We start from the raw sequence: 20,933 nt of genomic DNA, 5'->3' as shown, positions 1-20,933 counted from the left end.
CAGAAAGGGGCACCAGACTGGCGTTTAACACCAGGAATGGGCAAGAAGCTGGCGTTAAACGCCAGAAATGGGCACCAGCCCGGCGTTTAACGCCAGGATTGGCAAAAGGAGCATTTTCGCTCGCCACTTGGTGCAGGGATGAATTATCCTTGACACCTCAGGATCTGTGGACCCCACAGGATCCCCACCTACCCCACCACTCTCTCTCTTCTTCACCCACTCACCAATCACCTCAATACCTCTTCCCCAAAAACCCCTCACCTATCAAATCCCATCATTCTCTTCACCACTCGCCTCCATCCTTCATAAAACTCCACCTACCTCACCATTCAAATTCAAACCACTTTCCCTCCCAATCCCACCCATACATGACCGAACCTTACCCCTCTCTCCACCCCTATATAAACCCTCTTTCACTCCTTCATTTTCACACAACCTAAACACTACTTCTCCCCCTTGGCCGAAAAACAAAGCCACCTCCATCTGCTCTATTTCTTCTTACTCTACTCTCGTCTTTCTTCTTTTGCTCGAGGACGAGCAAATCTTCTAAGTTTGGTATGGTAAAGGCGTTGCTTTTTGTTTTTCCATAACCATTTATGGCACCTAAGGCCGGAGAAACCTCTAGAAAGAGGAAAGGGAAGGCAAAAGCTTCCACCTCCGAGTCATGGGAGATGAAGAGATTCATCTCAAGGGTGTTTCAAGACCACTTCTATGAAGTTGTGGCCAAGAAGAAGGTGATCCCCGAGGTCCCTTTCAAACTCAAAAAGGGTCAACTTTGATCAAAGGTTAGACCAAGTCCTCATGGATACCACTAAGAAAAGGATGGAGCAAACAAGAGATCCCACTCATGGACATGAGCATGAGGAAACTCCTCATCATGAAATCCCTGAGATACATCAAGGGATGCACTTTCCTCCACAAAATTATTGGGAGCAAATCAACACCTCCCTAGGAGAGTTAAGTTCCAACATGGGACAACTAAAGGTGAAGCACTAAGAACATTCCATCCTCTTCTATGAAATTAGAGAAGACCAAAGAGTCATGAGAGATGAGCAACAAAGGCAAGGAAGAGACATTGAGGAGCTCAAGCACTCCATAAGATCTTCAAGAGGAAGAACAAGCCGCCATCACTAAGGTGGACCCGTTCTTTAATCTCCTTGTTCTTTATTTTTCTGTTTTTCGAATTTTTATGCTTATGTTTATCTATATTTGTGTCTTATGATCATTAGTGTCTTAGTGTCTATGCCTTAAAGTTATGAATGTCCTATGAATACATCACCTTTCTTAAATGAAAAATGTTCTTAATTGAAAAAGAGAAGAATTGCATGAATTTTGAATTTTATAACAGATTAATTATTTTGATGTGGTGGCAATACTTTGACTTCTGAATGTATGCTTGAACAGTGCATATGTCTTTTGAATTTGTTGTTCATGAATGTTGGCTCTTGAAAGAATGATGAAAAAAGGAGACATGTTACTGAGGATCTAAAAAATCATAAAAATGATTCTTGAAGTAAGAAAAAGCAGTGAATACAAAAAAAAAGAGAGATTATGTGCGAAAAAAAAAGAGAAAGCAAGCAGAAAAAGCCAATAGCCCTTCAAACCAAAAGGCAAGGGTAAAAATAAAGTTGTGATCCAAGGCAAAAAGAGTGTGCTTAAGAACCCTGGACACCTCTAATTGGGGACTCTAGCAAAGCTGAGTCACAATCTGAAAAGGTTCACCCAGTTATGTGTCTGTGGCATGTATGTATCCGGTGGTAATACTGGAAGACAGTGTGCTTTGGGCCACGGCCAAGACTCATAAAGTAGCTGTGTTCAAGAATCATCATACTTAACTAGGAGAATCAATAACACTATCTGGATTCTGAGTTCCTAAAGAAGCCAATCATTCTGAACTTCAAAGGATTAAGTGAGATGCCAAAACTGTTCAGAGGCAAAAAGCTAAAAGCCCCGCTCATCTAATTAATACTGATCTTCATAGATGTTTTTGGAATTCATTGCATATTCTCTTCTTTTTATCTTATTTGATTTTCAGTTGCTTACGGACAACCAACAATTTAAGTTTGGTGTTGTGATGAGCGGATAATTTATACGCTTTTTGGCATTGTTTTTAGTATGTTTTTAGTATGTTTTAGTTAGTTTTTATTATATTTTTATTAGTTTTTAGTTAAAATTTACTTTTCTGGACTTTACTATGAGTTTGTGTGTTTTTCTGTGATTTCAGTTATTTTCTGGCTGAAATTGAGGGACCTGAGCAAAAATCTGATTCAGAGGCTGAAAAGGACTGCAGATGCTGTTGGATTCTGACCTCCCTGCACTCGAAGTGGATTTTCTGGAGCTACAGAAGCCCAATTAGCGCGCTCTTAATTGCGTTGGAAAGTAGACATCCTGGGCTTTCCATCAATATATGATAGTTTATACTTTGCTTGAGATTTGATGGCCCAAACTGGCGTTCCAAATCAGCTCAAGAATGCCCGGCGTTAAACGCCAGAACTGGCACAAAAGTGGGAGTTAAACCCCCAAACTGGCACAAAAGCTGGCGTTTAACTCCAAGAAAAGTCTCTACACGTGAAAGTTTCAATGCTCAGCCCAAGCACACACCAAGTGGGTCCGGAAGTGGATTTTTATGTCATTTACTCATTTCTGTAAACCCTAAGTTACTAGTTCTCTACAAATAGGACCTTTTACTATTGTATTTTCATCTTAGTTCTTCTGGTTTCCTCTCTGGGGCCGAAGCCAATGATCACCATTATCACTTGTGTATTTTCAACGGTGGAGTTTCTACACACCATAGATTAAGGTGTGGAGCTCTGCTGTACCTCGAGTATTAATGCAATTACTATTGTTCTTCTATTCAATTCAGCTTATTCTTGTTCCAAGATATCACTTGTTCCTCAACTTGATGAAGGTGATGATCCGTGACACTCATCATCATTCTCACCTATGAACGTGTGCTTGACAACCACCTCCGTTCTACCTTAGATTGAGTGGATATCTCTTGGATCCCTTAATTAGAATCTTCGTGGTATAAGCTAGAATTGATGGCGGCATTCAAGAGAATCCGGAAGGTCTAAACCTTGTCTGTGGTATTCTGAGTAGGTGATGAGCGGATAATTTATACGCTTTTTGGCATTGTTTTTAGTATGTTTTTAGTAGTTTGAGTTGAGTTTTTAGTATATTTTTATTAGTTTTTAGTTAAAATTCACTTTTCTGGACTTTACTATGAGTTTGTGTGTTTTTCTGTGATTTCAGGTATTTTCTGGCTGAAATTGAGGGACCTGAGCAAAAATCTGATTCAAAGACTAAAAAGGACTGCAGATGCTGTTGGATTCTGACCTCCCTGCACTCGAAGTGGATTTTCTGGAGTTACAGAAGCCCAATTGGCGCGCTCTCAACGGCGTTGGAAAGTAGACATCCTGGGCTTTCCAGCAATATATGATAGTCCATACTTTTCCCAAGATTTGATGGCCCAAACCGGCGTTCAAAGTCACCCTCAGAAATTCCAGCGTTAAACGCCGGAACTGGCACCTAAATGGGAGTTAAACGCCCAAACTGGCATAAAAGCTGGCGTTTAACTCCAAGAAGAGTCTCTACACGAAAATGCTTCAATGCTCAGCCCAAGCACACACCAAGTGGGCCCGGAAGTGGATTTTTATGTCATTTACTCATCTCTGTACACCCTAGGCTACTAGTTTTCTATATATAGGACCTTTTACTATTGTATTTATCATCTTTGGATCTTAGGAATCTTGGTTCTTCTGGTTCCCTCTCTGGGGCCGAAACCAATGATCACTTTTGTTCTTATGTATTTTCAACGGTGGAGTTTCTACACACCATAGATTAAGGTGTGGAGCTCTGCTGTACCTCGAGTATTAATGCAATTACTATTGTTCTTCTATTCAATTCCGCTTGTTCTTTGTCCAAGATATCACTTGTTCTTCAACTTGATGAAGGTGATGATTGACGCCCATCATCATTCTCACCTATGAACAAGGTGACTGACAACCATTCTTGTTCTACAAGCATTCGAGGCTTAGTGAATATCTCTTGGATTTCTGATTGCATGATGCATGGTTGATCGCCTGACAACCGAGTGCTCGCCTGACAAACGAGCCAGCCATTCCGTGAGATCAGAGTCTTCGTGGTATAGGCAAGAACTGATGGCGGCATTCAAGAGAATCCGGAAGGTCTCACCTTGTCTGTGGTATTCTGAGTAGGATTCAATGACTGAATGACTGTGACGTGCTTCAAACTTCTAGCAGGCTAGGGCGTTAGTGACAGACGCAAAAGTATCAATGAATATTATTCTGGCCTGAACGAGAACCGACAGATGATTAGCCTATGCTGTGACAGAGCATCAGGGACGTATTTTCACTGAGAGGATGGGAGGTAGCTGCTGACAACAGTGAAACCCTACACGAGCTTGCCATGGAAAGGAGTAAGAAGGATTGGATGAAGGCAGTAGGAAAGCAAAGAGACGGAAGGGAAGGCATCTTCATACGCTTGTCTGAAGCTCTTACACCAATGATATACATAAGTATCTCTATCTTGATCTTATTGCTTTATTCGTTTATCACTATACCCATTTGAGTCTGCCTGACTGAGATTTACAAGATGACCATAGCTTGCTTCATACCACCAATCTCCGTGGGATCGACCCTTACTCGCGTAAGGTTTATTACTTGGACGACCCAGTGCACTTGCTGGTTAGTTGTGCGAAGTTGTGTTTATGCCATGGTATTGAGCACCAAGTCTTTGGAGCCATTACTAGGGATTGTTTATGTTTTGAAAAGTATTGATCACAATTTCGTGCACCAAGTTTTTGGCGCCGTTGCCGGGGATTGTTCAAGTTTTGAGCAAGCTTTTGGTAACAATGCCTGGGATTGTTCTAGTTTGGACAACTGACGGTTCATCTTGTTGCTTAGATTAGGTATTTATTTTTTTTCGAAATTCTTGAAGATGAATTCTAGAGTTTCATGATGATTTGTTGAAATCTGGCTGGCTGAGAAGCCATGTCTAATCTGATTGGACCGAGGTTTCAACTTATCACCACAAGAGCTTGTTGATTTTCATCAATTTTGCTTTTGGAGCAGTGATCTGCTAAGGCTTGGCTGACCTTTGGTCATGTCTAGTGTTTTGGACCGAAGCTTTCTTTGAAAGCTTGGCTGGCTGTGAAGCCATGTCTAATTCCTGGACCGGAGTCTTAGACTAGCATTGCACTGATTCCTGGAATTCTCATTAAAAATTTTGATATCTTTTTCCACTTAATTTTCGAAAAATACAAAAAAAAAATTTACAAAATCATAAAAACCAAAAATATTTGATGTTTCTTGCTTAAGTCTAGTGTCTCATCTTAAGTTTGGTGTCAATTGCATGCATTCATTCATGTGTCTTATGGATCCTCAAGTAATTCTTGATGATTTTTGTGTTCTAATCTCTAAATTCTATTGACTTGAAGTATTTTGTATGTCTCATATGCATTCTCACATTGTTAGTGTCAGTAGTATACAAACTGCTAAGTTTGGTGTCTTGCATGCATTGTTATTTGATTCTTATTGCATTTTGATTATTAAAAATCCAAAAATCTTTTTAATTTGTGTCTTTTCAAGTCAATGATACCAAGAATTGAAGATCCAGAACATACTGCAGAGGAATTATACAGAAAAAGCTGAGCATTCAAAAATGCCCAGTGAAGAAGATAGACTGGCGTTTAAACGCCAGCCAGGGTACCTGGTTGGGCGTTTAACGCCCAAAAAGGGTGCATTTTGGGCGTTAAACGCCAGAATGTATACCATTCTGGGCGTTTAATGCCAGGATGGTGCTAGGGGGAGAATTTTGTTTTCAAATCAATTTTTTTTCAAGTTTTCAAAGTTTTTCAAAATCAAATCTTTTTCAAATCATATCTTTTCAATCAAATGTTTTCAAAATCAATTTCTTTCCTTTTTCAAAGGTACTTACTAACAATTAATGATTTGATTGAACATCTCAAATTTGTTGCCTTTTCTGTTAAGAAAGGTTTAATGTTTGAATCATATCTTATCTTGTTAGGCAAGTCACTAATTTTCAAAATCAAATCTTTTAACATTATTTTCAAACATATCTTTTAAAATTGTTTTCAATCATATCTTCTCAATCACAATTTTTTTAAAACCAATCATATCCTCTCAATCACATCTTTTTCAAAATAGTTTTCAATCAAATCTTTTTGACTTCTAATTTCAAAATCTTTTTCAAAAATCACTTGATTTCTGTTCCACTTTCAATTTTCGAAAATTATCAACATCTTTTTAATTGAATTTTCGAAAATTCTCTTCCCTCCTTCCCACATCCTTCTATTTATGGAGTACTACTCCTTTTCAATGCACAATTCGAACCTTATCTAATTAAAGTTCGAATTCTTCTTCTCCTTCTTCTTTCTATTTTTCTTTTCCTCTGACACCTCAAGGAATCTCTATACTGTGACATAGAGGATTCCATATTTTCTTGTTCTCTTCTCTTTCATATGAGCAGGAGCAGAGACAAAGGCATTCTTGTTGAAGCTGATCCTGAACCTGAAAGGACCTTGAAGAGAAAGCTAAGAGAAGCCAAAGCACAACTCTCTTTAGAGGACCTGACCGAATTCTTCAAGGAAGAAGAACACATGGCAGCCGAAAACAACAACAATGCCAACAATGCAAGGAAGGTGCTGGGTGACTTCACTGCACCTACTCCTGATTTCTATGGGAGAAGCATCTCTATCCCTGCCATTGGAGCAAACAACTTTGAGCTTAAGCCTCAATTAGTTTCTCTAATGCAACAGAATTGCAAGTTCCATGGACTTCCAATGGAAGATCCTCATCAGTTCTTAGCTGAATTCTTGCAAATCTGTGACACAGTCAAGACTAATGGGGTAGACCCTGAGGTCTATAGACTGATGCTATTCCCTTTTGCTGTAAGAGACAGAGCTAGAATATGGTTGGACTCTCAACCTAAAGAAAGCCTGGACTCTTGGGAAAAGCTAGTCAATGCCTTCTTGGCAAAGTTCTTTCCACCACAAAGATGGAGTAAGCTTAGAGTGGAAGTCCAAACCTTCAGACAGAAGGATGGAGAATCCCTCTATGAAGCTTGGGAAAGATACAAACAATTGATTAGAAAATGTCCTTCTGACATGCTTTCTGAATGGAGCATCATAGGTATTTTCTATGATGGTCTCTCTGAACTATCCAAGATGTCTTTGGATAGCTCTGCTGGAGGATCTCTTCATTTGAAGAAGACGCCTACAGAGGCTCAAGAGCTAATTGAAATGGTTGCAAATAACCAATTCATGTACACTTCTGAAAGGAATCCTGTGAATAATGGGACTAATCAGAAGAAAGGAGTTCTTGAGATTGACACTCTGAATGCCATACTGGCTCAGAATAAGATATTGACTCAACAAATCAATTTAATTTCTCAAAGTCTGTCTGGAATGCAAAATGCACCTGGCAGTACTAAGGAAGCTTCATCTGAGGAAGAAGCTTATGATCCTGAGAACCCTTCAATGGAAGAGGTGAATTACCTAGGAGAACCCTATGGAAACAACTATAATTCTTCATGGAGAAATCACCCAAATTTCTCATGGAAGAATCAAGAGAGACCTCAACAATGTTTCAATAATAATGGTGGAAGAAACAGGCTTGGCAATAACAAGCCTTTTCCATCATCTTCTCAGCAACAGACAGAGAGTTCTAAGCAGAGTACTTCTGACTTAGCAACAATGGTCTCTGATCTAATAAAGACCACTCAAAGTTTCATGAATGAAACAAGGTCCTCCATTAGGAATTTGGAAGGACAAGTGGGTCAGCTGAGTAAGAAAGTTACTGAACTCCCTCCTAGTACTCTCCCAAGTAATACAGAAGAAAATCCAAAAGGAGAGTGCAAAGCCATAACCATGGCCGAATATGGAGAGGAAAGAGAGGAGGTGGACGCCACTGAGGAAGACCTCAATGGGCGTGCACCAATCTCCTCTGAGTTCCTCAATGAGGAACCATGGGAATCTGAGGCTCAAGATGAGACCGTAGAGATTCCATTGGACTTACTTCTGCCATTCATGAGCTCTGATGAGTATTCTTCCTCTGAAGAGGATGAGTATATCACTGAAGAGCAAGTTGCTAAATACCTTGGAGCAATCATGAAGCTAAATGACAAGTTGTTTGGAAATGAGACTTGGGAGGATGAACCCCCTTTGCTCACCAAAGAACTGGATGACTTGTCTAGGCAGAAATTACCTCAAAAGAGGCAGGATCCTAGGAAGTTTTCTATACCTTGTACCATAGGCACCATGACCTTCAAGAAGGCCTTGTGTGACTTAGGGTCAAGTGTAAACCTCATGCCCCTCTCTGTAATGGAGAAATTAGGGATCTTTGAGGTGCAAGCTGCAAAAGTCTCATTAGAGATGGTAGACAATTCAAGAAAATAAGCTCATGGACTTGTAGAGAATGTTTTGGTGAAGATTGAAGACCATTACATCCCTACTGATTTCATAGTCCTAGAGACTGGGAAATGCATGGATGAATCCATCATCCTTGGCAGACCTTTCCTAGCCACAGCAAAAGCTGTGATTGATGTTGATAGAGGTGAAATGATCATTCAAGTGAATGAAGAATCCTTTGTGTTTAAGGCTCAAGGATATCCCTCTGTCATCATGGAGAGGAAGCATGAAGAGCTTCTCTCAAGACAGAGCCAAGCAGAGCCCCCACAGTCAAACTCTAAGTTTGGTGTTGGGAGGCCACAACCAAACTCTAAGTTTGGTGTTGAACCCCCACATTCAAACTCTAAGTTTGGTGTTGGGAGGTTCCAACACGGTTCTGAGTATTTCTGAGGCTCCATGAGAGTCCTCTGTCAAGCTAATGACATTAAAGAAGCGCTTGTTGGGAGGCAACCCAATGTTTTATAGTTAACTATTTTCCCTTGTTATTTTATGTTTTTTGTAGGTTGATGATCATGAGAAGCCACAAGATCAATTGAAAAAGCAAAAACAGAATGAAAAACAGGAAGAAAAACAGCACACCCTGGAGGAAGAACTCACTGGCGTTTAAACGCCAGTGAGGCTAGCAGTTGGGCGTTTAACGCCCAGTCTGGCACCATTCTGGGCGTTTAACGCCAGAAAGGGGCACCAGACTGGCGTTAAACGCCAGGAAAGGGCAAGAACCTGGCGTTAAACGCCAGGAATGGGCACCAGCCCGGCGTTTAACGCCAGAAATGGCTCAAAACGTGATTTTGAATGCCATTTGGTGCAGGGATGACTTTTCCTTGACACCTTAGGATCTGTGGACCCCACAAGATCCCCACCAACCCTCACCATCCCATATTTCTCTTCACCACTCACATCCATCCTTCATAAAACCCCACCTACCTCACCATTCAAATTCAAACCACTTTCCCTCCCTAACCCACCCATACATGGCCGAACACAAAGCCATTCCCTTCTTCCTCATTTTATTCTTCTTCTACTCTCTTCTTTCTTCTTTTGCTCGAGGACGAGCAAACCTTTTAAGTTTGGTGTGGAAAAAGCGTTGCTTTTCGTTTTTCCATAACCATTTATGGCATCCAAAGCCGGTTCAACTGAGAAGGCATGACCTCAAGCCCATCACTAAGAAAAGGATGGAGCAAACAAGAGACCCCTCTCATCAAGAGATCCCTGAGACACCTCAAGGGATGCACTTTCCTCCACAAGACTATTGGGAGCAAATTAACACCTCCCTAGGAGAGTTGAGTTCCAACATGGGACAACTAAATGTGGAGCATCAAGAACACTCCATCATCATTAGAGAAGATCAAAGAATCATGAGAGAGGAGCAACAAAGACAAGGAAGAGACATTGAGGAGCTCAAGAACTCCATAAGACCTTCAAGAGGAAGAACAAGCCGCCATCACTAAGGTGGACCCGTTCTTTAATCTCCTTGTTCTTTATTCTTCTGTTTTTCGAAAATTTATGCTTATGTTTATCCATGTTTGTGTCTTATGATCATTAGTGTCTTAGTGTCTATGCCTTAAAGCTATGAATATGAATCCATCACCTTTCTTAAATGAAAACTGTTTTTATTACAAAAGAACAAGAAGTACAGGATTTCAAATTCATCTTTAAAACTAGCTTAATTAGTTTGATGTGGTGACAATACTTTTTGTTTTCTGAATGTATGCTTGAACAGTGCATATGTCTTTTGAATTTGTGGTTCATGAATGTTAAAATTGTTGGCTCTTGAAAGAATGATGAAAAAGGAGACGTGTTACTGAGGATCTGAAAAATCATAAAAATGATTCTTGAAGCAAGAAAAAGCAGTGAATACAAAAAAAAAAGAGAAAGAGAAGGAGAAAAACGAAAAAAAAGGGGGAGAAAGAAAAAGAAAAGAAAAAGAAAGAAATAAAGTTGTGATTCAAGGCAAAAAGAGTGTGCTTAAGAACCCTGGACACCTCTAATTGGGGACTTTAGCAAAGCTGAGTCACAATCTGAAAAGGTTCACCCAATTATGTGTCTGTGGCATGTATGTATCCGGTGGTAATACTGGAAGACAGAGTGCTTTGGGCCACGGCCAAGACTCAATAAGTAGCTGTGTTCAAGAATCATCATACTTAACTAGGAGAATCAATAACACTATCTGGATTCTGAGTTCCTAAAGAAGCCAATCATTCTGAATTTCAAAGGATAAAGTGAGATGCCAAAACTGTTCGGAGGCAAAAAGCTACTAGTCCCGCTCATCTAATTTGGAGCTTAGTTTCATTGATAATTTGGAGTCTATAGTATATTCTCTTCTTTTTATCTTATTTAATTTTCAGTTGCTTGGGGACAAGCAACAATTTAAGTTTGGTGTTGTGATGAGCGGATAATTTATACGCTTTTTGGCATTATTTTTAGTATGTTTTTAGTAGTTTGAGTTGAGTTTTTAGTATATTTTTATTAGTTTTTAGTTAAAATTCACTTTTATGGACTTTACTATGAGTTTGTGTGTTTTTCTGTGATTTCAGGTATTTTCTGGCTGAAATTGAGGGACCTGAGCAAAAATCTGATTCAGAGACTAAAAAGGACTGCAGATGCTGTTGGATTCTGACCTCCCTGCACTCGAAGTGGATTTTCTGGAGCTACAGAAGCCCAATTGGCGCGCTCTCAACGGCGTTGGAAAGTAGACATCCTGGGCTTTCCATCAATATATGATAGTCCATACTTTGCCCAAGATTTGATGGCCCAAACCGGCGTTCAAAGTCACCCTCAGAAATTCCAGCGTTAAACGCCGGAACTGGCACCTAAATGGGAGTTAAACGCCCAAACTGGCATAAAAGCTGGCGGTTAACTCCAAGAAGAGTCTCTACACGAAAATGCTTCAATGCTCAGCCCAAGCACACACCAAGTGGGCCCGGAAGTGGATTTTTATGTCATTTACTCATCTCTGTACACCCTAGGCTACTAGTTTTCTATATATAGGACCTTTTACTATTGTATTTATCATCTTTGGATCTTAGGAATCTTGGTTCTTCTGGTTCCCTCTCTGGGGCCGAAACCAATGATCACTTTTGTTCTTATGTATTTTCAACGGTGGAGTTTCTACACACCATAGATTAAGGTGTGGAGCTCTGCTGTACCTCGAGTATTAATGCAATTACTATTGTTCTTCTATTCAATTCCGCTTGTTCTTTGTCCAAGATATCACTTGTTCTTCAACTTGATGAAGGTGATGATTGACGCCCATCATCATTCTCACCTATGAACAAGGTGACTGACAACCATTCTTGTTCTACAAGCATTCGAGGCTTAGTGAATATCTCTTGGATTTCTGATTGCATGATGCATGGTTGATCGCCTGACAACCGAGTGCTCGCCTGACAAACGAGCCAGCCATTCCGTGAGATCAGAGTCTTCGTGGTATAGGCAAGAACTGATGGCGGCATTCAAGAGAATCCGAAAGGTCTCACCTTGTCTGTGGTATTCTGAGTAGGATTCAATGACTGAATGACTGTGACGTGCTTCAAACTCCTAGCAGGCTAGGGCGTTAGTGACAGACGCAAAAGTATCAATGGATATTATTCCGGCCTGAACGAGAACCGACAGATGATTAGCCTATGCTGTGACAGAGCATCAGGGACGTATTTTCACTGAGAGGATGGGAGGTAGCTGCTGACAACAGTGAAACCCTACACGAGCTTGCCATGGAAAGGAGTAAGAAGGATTGGATGAAGGCAGTAGGAAAGCAAAGAGACGGAAGGGAAGGCATCTTCATACGCTTGTCTGAAGCTCTTACACCAATGATATACATAAGTATCTCTATCTTGATCTTATTGCTTTATTCGTTTATCACTATACCCATTTGAGTCTGCCTGACTGAGATTTACAAGATGACCATAGCTTGCTTCATACCACCAATCTCCGTGGGATCGACCCTTACTCGCGTAAGGTTTATTACTTGGACGACCCAGTGCACTTGCTGGTTAGTTGTGCGAAGTTGTGTTTATGCCATGGTATTGAGCACCAAGTCTTTGGAGCCATTACTAGGGATTGTTTATGTTTTGAAAAGTATTGATCACAATTTCGTGCACCAGTAGGATTCAAGGATTGAATGACTGTGACGAGCTTCAAACTCCTGAAGGCTGGGCGTTAGTGACAGACGCAAAAGAATCACTGGATTCTATTCTAACCTGATTGAGAACCGACAGATGATTAGCCGTGCTGTGATAGAGCGCGTTGAACATTTTCACTGAGAGGACGGGACTGTAGCCATTGACAACGGTGATGCCAAACAAACAACTTGCCATGGAAATGAGTAAGAAGGATTGGATGAAGACAGTAGGAAAGCAGAGAGACGGAAGGGACAAAGCATCTCCATACGCTTATCTAAAATTCTCACCAATGAATTACATAAGTATCTCTATCTTTACTTTATGTTTTATTCATCTTTTAATTATCTATCCTCCATAACCATTTGAATCCGCCTGACTGAGATTTACAAGATGACCATAGCTTGCTTCATACCAACAATGTCCGTGGGATCGACCCTTACTCGCGTAAGGTTTATTACTTGGACGACCCAGTGCACTTGCTGGTTAGTTGTGCGAAGTTGTGATAAAGAGTTGAGATTGCAATTGAGCGTATCATGTTGATGGCGCCATTGATGATCACAATTTTGTGCACCACTAACCAATTATTTATCCCTTCTCTAAATCCGCTATCAAGATGTTAAGCTGATGCATTCCCATCTAAACAAACTACAGAGTAATTTTTAGGAGAAAAAAGTTACCAAAATTTATGCCATGAGTTGGCAATAAGATTAATAAGAACATATGTAAAAGGAAAAATTTTTGTTTGCCAAAATTGGATGAATTAATTTATGCCACCTTGCCAACCATTTTAACTTTTTCACTTCAACTTCCATAAAATAGAGAGTGGAACCTCTACCTTGATGTTGCTCAACTTACATAAAATATTGCCAACGGTTGGATCTTTAAGCCATAAATTACACTGACGACCTTGGCCAATGGTGAAGATAGGATCACACATACTAGAGAAGAAAGAAAAATAAATATGACTAGTTCTAGATTGACATGACTAATGAAAACACAATCAGCTCAGCCTTCTCCCCATTTTAAGCCCAAAAAAGCCGAGGATACTTCAAAGTAGATGTCTTACTTACTCATGTCTAGCACCTATATCATTTATGGTGAAATCACACACCGCATTACTTTTATCAAGTAATACAAAATCTTCGGTGTAAAGTCAACATTGATTCCATCCTATTTCATCCTACATAGTATTGACTAACTGTGACATGATATTGTAAGAAACAAGATATTCTCCTGCCAAAACAATACAACAACAACCAAGCCATATCTTATTAGGTTGGGTGAACTAAATGGATCAAACATTGCCATCTATAGTGTCCTTATCAAAGATCATATCTGCACAGAACATTAAAACATCTTCAAAACACATGGCATATTGTGGAACACTTGACATGTAAAAGCATAAAAAACATAAAATAGCAGTAACAAGCAATCTTTGCAACACTAATTCAAAATTCAGCACCAATGACATGAAAAATCAGCAATATTTTATAGTGACTCAGCAAAGCATCAGTCAATCAATCCAAACAAATTAAAATTCAAACTCAAGAAGCTCTTAACAACATGTTTAACTAGGTATAAACTAATACTAATTCTAATAAGAAAATCCTAATTCTAACCTAAACTCAACTAACAGCAGCAAATAATTCTAACCAAATCAATTTAACACTAGAATCAACATATAACTAATCTTAAATTAACTAAAACAGAGAAGAAAAGGTGATTTGAGAACCTGAGTTGAATTAACACTAGAGTGGCTATATTCTAATTCCGCAACTGGGAATGAAGAAGGCATGGGTGAGCTAGAGAGCCACAGGCCCATAGTGCGAGGTTGTAAGGAGGGGAAGAAGATGGTGCGGTGGCGCTGGTTGGTAGCTGGTAGCGAGATAGAGAAGGCATGAGACAGAGGAAGAGAAAGAGAGAAAGGGTTTTCGCGGTGGTTGTTTGGCGAAGGTGGAAGAAGAAGAAGAAGAAGAAGAAGAAGAAGAAGAAGAAGAGAGATGATGATGATGATGATGATGATGATGATGATGATGATGATGATGATGATGATGACGGTGGTGGTTTTGTGGTTCTGATGGAGACTCTGGGGGGTGATGATCGATGGTGGCACTGTGTGGGTGGTTAAAGAGAAGCTAGGGATGGAAAAGGGGTAGTGATTCAGGCTTCAAAGCTCTAGACTTCTGGTCAAGAGAGTGACAGGGCATTTAGAGGGCTCTCTTCTTGGTTTAATTTGTAGTCGTTGGGAATTAAACTGCCGCTATTCTGGTTCTTTTTATAGCAGAGCCCAAACCGATATCATAATCGCCGTTATCTTGCCAATTTGCGGTTATTTGATAAACAGCTGCTAATTAGCCACCGCTATCTTCTGTATTTGCTATAGTGTAAAATTGATAATAAATAATTTAAAAAAGTTATTTTTTGGAATAACCCACCCAAACTCAAATTGTTATGTTAAACAGATAATGACAAATATTTTGGCATTAGATCTTCTATAAAAAAACACTTACAGAAATGTTATGTTGTATTATATAATTTAGTAATATTTTTTTATCTTCAATCTAGATTATTTGGTTTGGTATACTATTTTGTTTTTTTAAACCACTAAAGCAAACCAATTACAACTAATTAATTAATTTATTTAAATATCTAAATATCTTATAGTTTAATATAACATAATTTATATAGATACATGACTTTTACTATATACGTAATAAATTCTAGAGATAGTTTTTGCAAGCTATCACTACAATAAACATCGTTAAAATCGACGGCCAAATCGACGACAAAGCCATCGATAATATTAAAAATCGATGGTAAAATTGACGATTTTAGCCGTCACTTTTAAACGTGTCGATTTTTCAAAAATCTAATAAAATCGATGGCTTGTTGGGTTGTCGATAAGCTTTCAATGAAATCGACGACTACTGTGTCGATAATATATGTTTAAGATTTTTACATATTTATTAAAAGTGACATCCTGGTTGTCGATAATATTCTCTAAAATCGATGTCGTTTGTGTCGATATTTGATTTATTAAAATTGACAAATTAACTGTTGATTTAATTATTAAATTACCGACCATGTTAACGTCTATTTTCGATTTTTCTTTTTCTATTTTAAATTAAAATTCGATAACATTGCTGTCAATTTTTGTCTATATTAAATTTAAAAAGCGACAGCGTTGCCATCGATTTTAATAGCCATATTTTTTATTAGTTTTTTTTTTCATTTGAAAATAGCAGACAATTAATGCAAATAAACTTTTTAACATAGAAATAAAATTTATGCTAAATATTAGATAATAAGGCAAATTAAGTTTAAAATATAGAAATAAAATTTATACTGAATATTAGATGAGATAATGAGTTTGCAGGCTTATCAAGATAATAAATAATCTTCTAACATAAAGATTCAAGACAAGATAAATAACTAAATTCAAATTTATATTCATCAAAATCACAATCCATTAATAATATTTCAATTTTTTGTATGTAGTAAAGAGAAAAATAGGGGTAACAAAATCATGTTTGGTAAAGCCAATGCAAGTTAGATATTTCTTAGCAAATTTCATGATGCCACTGTTTGACATAGTAGAAATGGAAATAGATCTTGTATGGCTTCCATGGAGAAGTTCTTTGCTAGCATACTTCAGAATTGGTTCAAAAATCCTTAGAGTTGGCTATAACATGAATGAAGATAATCAAGATCGAGAACTTAAAATATCAGAGAAAAAGTAAAACAATTGTCAAACCAACCTTGCTGATTTGATTCTCAAGATAGTATTGGGGATCTATAAGTATGTTGTTCTCTAGGAAGTATATTGGATCCTTTTATCTCTCATAAGCCTAATTTCATTACACATAATAGTCAAAAGAAATTATAAAAAATGCTTTGAAGTTACCGAGAAAAACAAAGAGGGGAAATGCACCTTGGCACGCTTTACAACTTTAAAAATGACACACGATATTCTATCCCCAACATTTGGAGTTGCGACAGCATCTTGCTGTCAATTACAAATAAAATATAATAGACTTATGACCAAAAAATAAAAAGTCAGAAGTTTAACATGATGAAAACAATAAATATAAATCTCATAGCTTTATTAATGCATGGTTTCACAAATTGTTTACAAACATTAGGAAGCATCAACCCATGGGATATAAACAAATTGTGCAAAATACCAGCATCAAAACTAAATCATGTCTTACGACTTTTTAATTATTTATAGCTTCTGAGAACTTGGCTTTCTAGGAATGACTATGTTTTGGAAGATAGGATTAGTTCACCCCCACATTATGGTTTCCTTGGCAGCCAGACTCACTCAGGAATTTACTTCTGTTTTCTCTTAGTTTAGTTTAGCTGGTTCTTCTCAGATTTAACAAAATGTTTATTCTCTTAATTTTGTGCTTTGTTGCGTAATCTGTTCTCTTTTGCTGGTGCAAACCTAAGTGGTCGACCCTATAATTCATTACTTATGTGAATAAATTCTTTTATAAAAATATGTATATGATTTTAAATTTTTAATACTGAATTTTTCTTTGCCGAATAAATCTAGTTAAAGAAACAAGCATTGAATTTATTTATCACACCAAACCTTGCGCATCCTTTCACAAAGTTCAACATGAGTTGCCTTCACTTCATAATCATCTCTTGTCTTTGTCAAGCCCTATAAAAGGAATCCAAGCTAATAGCAATTATACTTCAAGTATACTCACATCAAATAATGTTCACAAAAGGTAATTAACAATGTAAAAAAAAGATTTGTAAACCCCAAAAATTCACCTTTCTGATAACCAAAAGTGATAAATCAATTCGGTTCATAAGATCTAAAATTGCATTTTTAACATATTGAACTGTCCAGATGTCCCTATCAATTAGTATTTTGTGAAGGCAATCGTTTCACAAGGTTTTTGACTAATAAACAATTGTCTCTCCGAACTGTTTCAATACCTGTTAAATGTAACTAACGTTTAAGAAGCATTTCAACAAAGCAACAGGTCAGCTAGTTGATAAAGATTGATGTTTACCCTTAGTGTCCATTTTGTCAAATTTGTCCCAAAAGAGTCTTTATTTGGGTTCATGCTTTAAATTTTAGATAAAGAAAAATGTATCCATTGTCATTGTGCTAGGACCATCTACACATGTATAGAAAAATATTAAAGATTGATGAAACATGTTTAAGATGGAAAATGTCTTCTCACCAAAATTTACATTCATCCCAAGTAATTTATTAATATATTTCATAAATTGATCAGATGGAATGGTGCAAGAAAGTGAACATTACCTTCTCTAAAAAATCATGAATCTTGGCCACTAAGAGATCAATGCTAACGAAAGATGAGAGACATACTTCACTGCCACTACAAAAATGCCAAACACACAATTATTGAAAAAGAAACTTAACTAAGCAACTAACAAATTAGTATTAATGTATTCTAGTAACTTCCCGTGCCTAAATCTTGCACCATTTTTTGTGTTTGAAGGTAGCCTAGTTATTTTTGAGGAATCATTTTCTTTCAAATTTATCATATAGTTATGTATCTTAGTATAACTAATACCTACAATTTGCATAAAATACAATTAGAATCCTGATAACAAATATATTCAACACAGTAACACTATTAAATAATTGAAATCCATATTAGTGTTAAGCCACGATATAGAACAATTATACAGAATAGCACCCTATCCACATGGTTGATGAAAATTGAGGAGTTCATATGACACGTACCTAAGAGTAAAACAATTTTGCTCAGAGGCTTATACAGAAGGATTGCATATTCTTTGAAATGTTGAAGATATTAACTAAAATCACATATTCACATGTTACAATTAACAAAACAAATCGCATAATCTGAGAAGAAAATGAAACTCAATCAATTGTGCACCCAAGAGAAAAATCAGAGAACAAAAAAAAGTAAGAAATCAACAATTTGCAGAATAGAGAAGAAGGCGAAGCTCATGTGTAAGCTGAAATTACAAACCGAAGAGAACTCCATTCGGAAGTCAAAAATTTGGAAACACAATTCACAAAACAAGGAAAACAATATAGAAAAGTAAAGAGAAAAGGAAAATAGAACCTTATTTGATGTTGCAAGACTAATGGAACTGTGAAATTGAAACAGGGGATGGAGGGACGGTGGCAGTGGGAGCAGCCGAGCAAAAACGGAACGGTGGTAGTAAAACGAAGGGCACGGTGGCAGCAGAGAGGAAAGGTTGGTGAAATGGAGAAGGTGCAAACTGGGTTAACTTGAGGTAAAGTGACGTGAATTTGGTGGGGGGGGGGGGGGGGTGGGGGGGGGGGGGGGGGGGGGGGGGGGGGGGTGGGGGGGGGGACGTGGGAAGTAAACGTGAGTGAAATTTTTCGTAAATAAAAATCAACGACAACTTTGTCGATTTTATTTGGAGAAAAAATTAACATTGAATCCATCTATTATATATAATAAATCCAAACCATTTATTTAATTTTGAGAAGAGATCTCTATCGTTTAAAATTATTGACGGAAAAGATTGTCGATATAATAAATATTAAAATAGACAACATTTTTGTCGATTTTAAAGAAAAAAAAATTTCAACCTCTTTCGTTGGTAATGCGATGATAATAGCAAATGGGTCTAAATTGCTAAAATAATAGATGACGCAGCCGTTGATTTTAATCTTTTATTTTTAACTTATTTTTATTTATTTTATCGACGATCAACCGTTGGTGGCTGTCCGAACGTCGGTTAAGAATTTATCAAAACAAGAATCACTTCATTAATAGCATAGTCCTAGCCAACGAACAACTCGCAACCAATGTTTGGAAAGTCAAAAGATGTCACAATTCAAAACAAATATAAACCGAGAGTATTTAGACTCCCGGGTCATCTCCCAAGGACACTTCGTAATTCTTTGGTTGCTTGTGTGACGCACCAGATGTTGTGCGTTCGCACACTTTGCTCAGATTTGCTGCCTGTGTGTACGCACAAACGACTGTGCGCATGCACACATCAATTTGCTATACTCCTTTGTTTCTTCATGCTTCCTTCTCCTTATATGCTCTTCTTCCATTCCCACCAAGCCATTCCTACCTTATGCATCTGAAATCACTCACAAACAACATCAAGGCATCGAATGGAAGGCAAATGGAATAGAATTGACTAAATTAAGCACAAAAGAGCATATTTTCATAATCAAGCACAATTTAGGAAGAAAAGCTCAAAAGTATACTATTTAATGGAATAAGTGTAAGTTTATATGATGAAATCCACTCAATTCTAACAAAAAATTATCGTAAAATATGGACTCATCAATTAAGGAGATGAATGTATAAATGATCATCCTATTTCAAGCATAGGTTCATTAAGTCTATGGTGAACTAGTTTGATTTTTCATACTTTACTAAACCTCAAACACAAACCAACCAAGGCTTCCGCCCCATCACATAATCAAATCACGAACTCCAGCCCAAACAACTCAATCAACACCCAATTCACCACAATCAATTACAAACATAAGTAATGTAGTTCAAACATAATCAAGGGCAATTACAGCAGGGCACTATATCCTTAGAACGATAGTGTACAGGGTACTATATCCCTAAAAGACTGAGACTTGAGAAAGGATGCGGCAGAAAGGCTATATCCGAAAGGATGTGTCGAATCGGCATTTATGGATCGACAAGTGATATCACGAACCAATAGGATAGGCATTCATCATGTGCATTCTCTATATGATTGCTTGCTTTGTTTACTTGCATCCTACGCCTAACTGTATAACATTCCTAATTACTTCTTGATTTACTTGTTATATATGAATATTACTTGCAAATACTTGTGTTTTCTTTTGGAATTGATGAGCTTGGGTAGGCGGTGGTGATGGGATCGCATGGAGGTTAGGCAGGCAAAGGCTATGGGATAGCAATGTTATGTTAGATAGAAATCCTTTAAGATAGATTACCTTGTTTATGGTTTTAGTTATTATTTCGTTAAACTTGAATATCTGTATTGATGTGAAGTTCTAGGATTGCCTTTGGCATCCTCGAACATTATATCTTATATATTGGGCACTATTACTATATTGAGAACCTCCGGTTCTCATATCATATATTGTTATTGTTTTTCAGATGCAGGTCGCAACACACCTCGGTGAGTTGCGGGATGGTGACAGAGCGGAGGAACTTTAGTTATCTCTTTGTATTTTTGGCTATTTTGTTGTAGTTTTCTCTCTCTGTTGTATCTTATACTTTGTCACCTTAGAGGCTTATTTGAGTGATGGTGCAGAATTTAAAATCCACAAACTAACTGGCAAGTGCACCGGGTCGTACCAAGTAATACCTCAAGTGAGTGAGGGTCGATCCCACGAGGATTGATGGACTAAGCAA

General features: G+C 37.9%; 1 non-coding gene across 1 annotated transcript; it reads right to left on the bottom strand.

Annotated features, from left to right (window-relative positions):
* Positions 1-7,045: 7,045 nt before the first annotated feature.
* On the bottom strand, positions 7,046-7,153 carry LOC130942996 (small nucleolar RNA R71). Its single transcript, XR_009071536.1, has one exon. It is a non-coding gene; the product is annotated as a small nucleolar RNA R71 (small nucleolar RNA).
* Between the last annotated feature and the right edge of the window lie 13,780 nt (positions 7,154-20,933).

Source organism: Arachis stenosperma, chromosome 7, assembly GCF_014773155.1.
Source record: "Arachis stenosperma cultivar V10309 chromosome 7, arast.V10309.gnm1.PFL2, whole genome shotgun sequence".
Taxonomy (NCBI): Eukaryota; Viridiplantae; Streptophyta; class Magnoliopsida; order Fabales; family Fabaceae; genus Arachis; species Arachis stenosperma.
The sequence above is the reverse complement of the archived record's forward strand: the minus strand, read 5'-3'. Positions and strand labels throughout refer to the sequence as shown.